Raw genomic sequence first — 6,587 nt, 5'->3', positions numbered from 1 at the left:
TGCATTGGCATCAATGGCATGGGTGGGTACGAAGTTGCCATCACTCATTGGAATTGCACAACAGACCGGCACGACGATGATCCAGCAGGTGGTTTTCGTACTGACGAGCACCAAATTAAAAATAGCTGATCAGAACTAATAACTCACATTGTGTTTTGCTCTCTAATCTACGAGCACACAGCGTACGTAAACCCCCAGCCCAGTACGTTAACTGCGCTTTTCAACTTGAATTAATAATGAAAAAGAAAGAAAAGAATAGCAAAGATCGATTCGATATGATTGAAAGACGGCCATGATCAACGCAGGATCATCAGGGTGAACCGGTGAAGCCGCGTAAACATATATAGCTTCTCTAGCCTGTGAAACTGGCCTAATTAATGCAATGCTGCTTTCATTTGATACTTTGATTGAGGAGCACATAAACAAACCGAAATACTACATCAACCTTTCTACATTACAACTCTATAACATTACATTACTCCTGCTTATTGTTTTTCTTTAAATTGCCGATGATCAACGCTGGCTCATCAGTTGCAATTGCCGACTGAGGAGACACAGAGAGAAAGAGAGTGAGAGACTTGCATTGATTATATTACGAGTTGTCTGCTTCGAGGAATTGGATCGGAATCGTCGATTCCATCAGCCGTTGATCGATCAGTAGTCCCCTAATAATAATTCAATTTGACATCCCACCCGCGGCCCGCCAACTAACTAAACTGCATCTTCTCGTCCGATCCTTTTAGCAAAATAAAGCCTAGCTAACTAAACTGCATGCATGCATGGACGAAACGCATGACGACGCGACAATCATCTTTCTTGTTTGCATTGGCATCGATGGCCATGGGTGGGTACGTAGTTGCCATCACTCATTCGAACTTGCATGCACAACAGATCTGCGCGCGATGATCCAGAAGGGGGCTTTTGTACCTGTCTCTATCGGGTCTCGTCTGATGAGCACGCACCAAATTAAAAGCTGATCATACTAATTACTCACATAGCGTAAAACCCCATGCATCCCAGTATACGTTAACCGCTTCTCAACTTGAAGTGAAAAAAGAAAGAAAAGAAGAACGACAAAGATCTCGATTCGATATGATTAAAAGATGGGTTCAGCTGGCACAAGCTTAATTTTCCCACCAATATTCGATATATGGTCCTGTTTGGCATGACTTCGTCTTCTTAAGATGATTAAGCTATATGACTTCTCAGGTTTCTTGCGTGAAAACATTAGCTCAAGAAAAGTCTTCTAAAACACTAGCTCAAGAAAATAGCTTCGTGAGAGCGAGATGTATACTCGTAATTAAGGAGAGAAATTAAACCATTTTTTTAAATCCCATACATAAGGGTGAAGCCATGTAAACATATATAGGCTACTAGCTTCTAGCCTGTCAAACATGGCCTAATACAGCACTGCTTTCATTTGATACATTGATTGAGGATCGGAGCACAGAAACAAACAGAAAATACTACATTAACCTTTCTACGTATTTGCAACTATATAACATTACATTACTCCTGCTTATTATTGTTTTTCTTTAAATTGCCGATGATCAATGCTGGTGGATAATCAGCTCCAAAGTAAGGGCATGTTTGGTTCGCCTAGTAGCTACTAAATTTAGTAGCTTTTAGTTACTTTAGTAACTTTTTAACCAAACACTATGACTAAAAGCTACTAAAAGAGCTTTAGTCATCTCTAGTAACTCTGGAGTTACTAAAAGTGACTAAACCGTTTAGTAGCTACTAAAGTTTAGTAGCTCGAACCAAACACCCCCGATGGTTGCTCTCACTTGGTCTTGTTCTAGCTATAGCTAGGGCATATAGGCTGGAGAAGCTAGTAGCTAGCCTAATTAGCTAGCAACCAGAGAAGATACCGTGCACGCAACATCCACTGTACATATGTCAAAGAATAAGCACACTGTAGTTGCAACTACGGTACTACTTATGTGTATATATATTAGTCCCGTTGCTTACTTTTACGTTTGTCCTTTCTCTTGTAAGGCAGGCATGTGCTTTGCTTGTGAATGCTACCTTGTCTCTCGCGCTTGACTATGACCATATCTATACTACGTTCAAGTTTAATCGATCGTTTGCACTGTGCTATCTATTTGCATTTGGCATGGAATATATTCTTGGTCACCAGACACCGTTTGATTAAGACATACAACCAGGCGTGTGACGATAGATTCCAGCAATAATAATGCATGCTCTCTCACTAGATTGTTGCTCCGGTCTGGCGATCGATCGAGTGTCCTTAACTTTGTCTTATGCCTCGGATTAATTAGCGAGGAGGGCTTCATCAGGAGCATGCATGTGCATGCTTCGTCCATCACGCATCACATGCATGCATGATACCAATAATTATTGTTAGGTATGCTAACGTCCATGCATAGAAGCAAAAAGCAGGTACATAAATCTTTTTCATAGTTCTGATTAATCTGTAACATGTATTTAATTACTTTCTATATTTTCGTCAACTTTTTTTTCATCAACTTGCATTAATTGTTGTTGTACGTCAATAATTCATATGAAGAATCCTTGGGAAGGCTACTTGCTTGAGGTAGATTGATTAGAGCAATGCAAAGCAGCAAGAGCATCCGTGTGGTCCTTAGCTTTGTTCTCGATCGATCCCATACGCAAAGCGTTTCGGTGTTCAAGCAACTTTACACGGGCTATATATATATATGCAAAAAGAAGAAGAAGCAGCAGCAGCTAGGCGCTTCCATTAATTCCAGCAACTTTCCGTTGCACCAGCCACCCCGGAAAGCGATGTGTCGCGCGCTGCGAGTTCTATTTGCCAATGCAAATGCATGTCAGGTCATGCATATGGCCGAGCCTGATCGAGTGTACCAGGCACAGGGCAACGTCGTTTTCTAGCTGGAGCCGACAATTTTTTGGCCCGTATTGTTTGTTCCCTTTCGTAATCAGTCTCATCAGTTAATTAGATGCCCTTGGTAGTTTAGTTTGTGTACCACCTACCTTTGACTGGGTGGGGTCTTCTTGTGCACAACTTAATTAATTTTCGAAGGATTAGGACAGGTTTTGCATTTGTCCCTAGCAGAGGACTACTGTGACCGTGGTATATATATATGATATATCCTAAACTCTAATTTTTTTGAAAAGATATGCTAAACTCCAAATGAAAACTATTTTTCTATAAAACATAACCATTTTTTTCAAAAGCTTAGTCCTCGTCCAAGTAATGTTAATGGTCAAAGCTTAAATATACAATCGCACATATCTTATGACAGACCAGAGCATATATGAAGTCATCAAAAGTTAGATACCCCAAACTAATTAAAGTGCTTGAGTCTAAACTATATTACGATTGGTATGAGTGTACACTAGCTCCTAACATACTCTACTACTTTGGGCAGGTCCAACAATTGAGTTAGGATGCTATCTCATATTTACCACACTTCAATTCACCATCCAATTAAAAGACATCATATAAGATATAGAACTGTCTAATAGGGATGGCCACTGAATCGTCTAAGGTACGGGTGGAGTAAATACCCACCTATGAAAATTTGCTTAACAGGTAAAATTTTATACCCGCGCATTTGTACCTGCGAGTAACATTTTGTACGTATACCACCACCCACGAGTTAGATTGTTATTAGAACAGACAGAATCCCTTATATTTTAAGCCCCAATAAGGTAAAACGACGTACGCGCACCCTTACCCTAGGTAGAATCTTATACCTGCACCCATGGGCGGAATTTTGTACCCACCCCATCAGGAACAATACCATGGATATATGCACATGATGGTAGAAGTGTCGGTCCTCTCTCTAAAAGCCTACACTATCTCTTAACTTCTTATTATGGGTCACATGTCCTTCTTCACCCACCTACTTTTCATCCTCGCTGCATGCTCTCAAGGCAAATTGACACAACCTCTGCTCGCACCGTTATTTGGGCCACCACCGTCTGCCCACTTTGTCCATCTATCGCTGCCAATATACTTGTCCGTCTGTCTAGGCCACAATCGACCCTACTATTCTTCCGTTCAACCACCATTGCCCACATCCCTGTTATCTTCATCTGGGCCATCGCGGCCCTCACCCCGTCTCTCTCCCTTCGACCCACTACCCCCGCTCTCCTCCATTTAGGTCACCGCCGCCGCCCCTGTCTAGCTCTCTCCCTCCGGGTGAGTGATATGGGGGCTATTGGACCTGGCAACAGATAGTGACAAGGGAGAGGGGATCGATACATTGCACATTGTCGGAGAAAATAGGAGAGAGATGGATGCAACATATAGGTCATACGAGCAGACCTTGTAATGCATTTGAGCCTAGCTAGCGTGAAAACAAGAGTTAGCTCTTCTCCTTCACATCTTCTCTCTTTTCCATGTAAGAAAACTGTTGAGTTGTTGTATTGTATAAGCTAGCTAAGCTGGCATTGTTGCAGCTGCCCTTTTACGATCGAGTACACAGGCCTCATCCCTACTACCCTACTACCCAGTTCAAGGCCTATTTGACCTATTACGTAGAATATCTTCTCCTAGGCGCTGCGAATACAAGCCACCAAGTGGATTTTCAACATAATTAAGTGTCACTAGCGACTAGTCTATGAACTTGTGCCCAGCTTAGTATTTCCGAGCGATATAAGTGTTAAAAATTATGGATAAATGTGAGATGCACAACAAAAGTGTTTATCTTTGCTCTCTCATTGTTAAGATCTAACATAATATATACTCGTATCTATTGTGTGATACGCTTTAGTTACCTATAGGAAGTGAGCCTAGCTCAGCCGGTTGGGTGACAGGTGTGGCAATGCACCCAACCATCCAGGTTCTAAGTCCTGTCTTGAACTGAATTTAGGTGCCTATTTCTCTTCTTAATGAAAAATCACCTAGTTCATCCTAGGTTGGATCTCCTTTTTTTTTGGCTTTAGTTACCAATTATTTTATATGCTTTTCAACCCAAATTTTGGTTTCTATCCTTTCCACCACATGTACTATGTGTGTTTAACATATATGGTCATTGCTACTTTCGTACATATGTAACTAGTCTTATGAAGACACATGTATCATGTGGTATTCATGTATGTTTTAGAATTTATTTTGGTATTCACGTATGTATACCTTGAGATTTCATTTTTTTCCGACATAAGAACAGGTGACGTGGGAATTTATTTTTTAGAATTATATGTATAGAGAGAACTTTCAAAAAAAATTATTTATGAAGATGATATAGTTAATTTAGATAAGTATTTAGTGGTTCCATTTTTCTTACTCTGATCTATTCAAAATATCGGTGAGAAGAAAACATGTACACTTTTTCCAAAATTTTGTTCGAAAACATGAATTTTCGTACCCACACCTTTACCTTTTTGCAAAGAGCTAGTGTGGTGGGTACAGGTGACCTGATGGGCCGGCTCGACAAAATGATGAAAGTGGCCAAAATTTAGTGGCCTGAATTATTTGACGTTGGAAGAGGATTTAGTGGCCAAAATTTAGTGCACTGCACTGCACCAACGTACACCGGTCCCGAACCCGACAGGATTTGCTAGGTCAAGCGGCAAGTCGTCGAGAAAGAGATAGGAGTTGCTCTGGGCGGCCTACGGGCCCACGCACGTACACGTTAACCTTACGTTTACTACATTACATGCATGCATGGCTGGAGGTGAAGCCGTACCACTAGGGTTGTGAAACCCCTTTAATCTCGATTTCCCAATCACGATTGCGAATCCGGAACTAAATGCCCCCTATTAGTCCCCGGTTCTGAGAGCTGGGACTAAAAGTGGACCTTTAGTCCCGATTACGATTACTAACCGGGACTAAATGGGCCTCCAGACATTGCACCGGGGTTGGCACGTTTAGTTCCCGGTTGGTGTTTCCAACCGGTACTTAAAGTTTTTTTTTTATTTCTTTCCTTTTCATTTTATGGCTTCTTTTCAATTTAACTCTTTTGGGTTTAGATTGGTTTTTCGTATACGAATTCTATGTTGCTAATATACAGTCCATATATATGTATGTATAAGGTTCCGTTTGAGCATTATACATAAATAACACACTAAAATATATAAAACTAGATATATACAAATATTTCAAGAGGTTGTGCATGCATAAAATATGTACATAATAAACTCACAAATGTACTCATGTTCTTGGGATTTCTTGCAACCCTAATCTTTCGGTCGTTTGACTACTAGGTATGAATTCTTTAGGGTCATAGTAGTACGCGCCCTTGGGATCTATGACATGATGCATAAGAAATCCTGATAATGCCTCTTGAATTGCTTTGATCTGTTCACATCGCAGGATCTTTTGCTTCCTCCATTCAATCTTCAATTCGAATGAAAAGAAAAGTATGAATATATATATCAACATAATAGTAATAAATAAATTGCGTATATTTTTACTGTACTTCGAGGATCTCTTCACTTGTTCTCCTTGAGTACTCCATGAGGAACTCGCAGACGCTAGTATCCACATAAGTTGTTCCCCGATCTCTGCTGCAGACTACCACTTTACGAGAAAAAGATTCATCATTTACCAATGAAGCATGGTAATAATGAATTGAACTAAATAAAGATGCGGTGACCTAGCTAGTACTTACTGGGTATTTGACTATATGCAGAGG

This window comes from Miscanthus floridulus, chromosome 9, assembly GCF_019320115.1.
Source record: "Miscanthus floridulus cultivar M001 chromosome 9, ASM1932011v1, whole genome shotgun sequence".
NCBI lineage: Eukaryota > Viridiplantae > Streptophyta > Magnoliopsida > Poales > Poaceae > Miscanthus > Miscanthus floridulus.
Note: the sequence above shows the minus strand (reverse complement) of the source record.